We start from the raw sequence: 1,218 nt of genomic DNA, 5'->3' as shown, positions 1-1,218 counted from the left end.
TTGCTCTCCTGGCCTGGGCAAGGCCCTGACGCATCACATCGATGCTCCAAACAGAGTCCGAACACAACATAAAGATCTGAACCTTCTCGTCTGCTGAACATCTTTCAGAAAAATAAACACATATTGTTTTGAGGAGACTCAAGAAAAAACTAAGCGGTTTACTTAAGAGGATTGCAACTCTTCTTTGCCAACACACTAAATAAATAACAGATGTTAACTATAGTTAAATGTGTAGTTCTGTAAACGACAGCAAATACTAAATTCGGTTGGACAGGCTCACATCAGAACTGTCATGATGGGACTCATGTGCAACTAGAAACACCAGAACAGCATTTGGATCTTTACTGATAAAAAAGTGTCACACTAGTCATGGCAAGTGTCTTAAAGTGTCACATCTCATGCCATCTCTATCAGTCCATTTGCATTTGGTTGGCAACTTCATTCATATGAACGTCTTAACTTTAATAGAAGCCATTCAAATATTTCATATGGATGGAACCAAAAGCTGATTAGAGGGGTACACAGATGGACTAGTCCGTTCCTCGATCAACTCCTCTCGATTTTAAATGTGAATGTTTGACACGTTTCGCGGTGCCTTCCGTCCTGGACCTCTTGGCAGCTCAGGGAGAACATCCACCACTAATCAGGTCGTAAACCGATAAGAGCGAGGGCAGGAATGCCAGGTGAAACCAACATTACGTCGCTACAGATTAACCAGCGTTTCTCTAGCGGGAATCCACGAGGAGGAGACCAGAGTACAGCCGGACGCGTTCATGATAACATCTCACCTGGTCACCCCGTGGGCCGGATGAAGGCCCTCCTTCCAGACCTGAAGTGACTGGACCTTTGGGGGCTAGGAGAATAGGTAACATTGACATTCAGGGCATTTATCAGACGCTTTTATCTAAAGCGACTTAAAGGACATTTTGTCAGAAGAAAGAGAGACAACAATATAGTGCTGTCGGTACAGTAAGGATGTTCATAGAAACGAGTGCCAAGCACTAACAAACTATAGGTTAACCCATTCCCCGTACACAACAAAGATAGTTAGGATAAGAGCTTCACCCAAAACGTACTTTTAAAAGAAATCCAAAATAAAAATCTCAAAAATGAAATAGGAAGATTTATGTGGGGGGAGAATGCTGCTTTTGAATCATATTACAAATATAGTTTGCCCTTTAATCTGTGACCGTAACGACTTCATTATGATAAGCACGT

This window comes from Gadus macrocephalus, chromosome 12, assembly GCF_031168955.1.
Source record: "Gadus macrocephalus chromosome 12, ASM3116895v1".
Taxonomy (NCBI): domain Eukaryota; kingdom Metazoa; phylum Chordata; class Actinopteri; order Gadiformes; family Gadidae; genus Gadus; species Gadus macrocephalus.
This window is presented reverse-complemented; position numbering follows the sequence as displayed.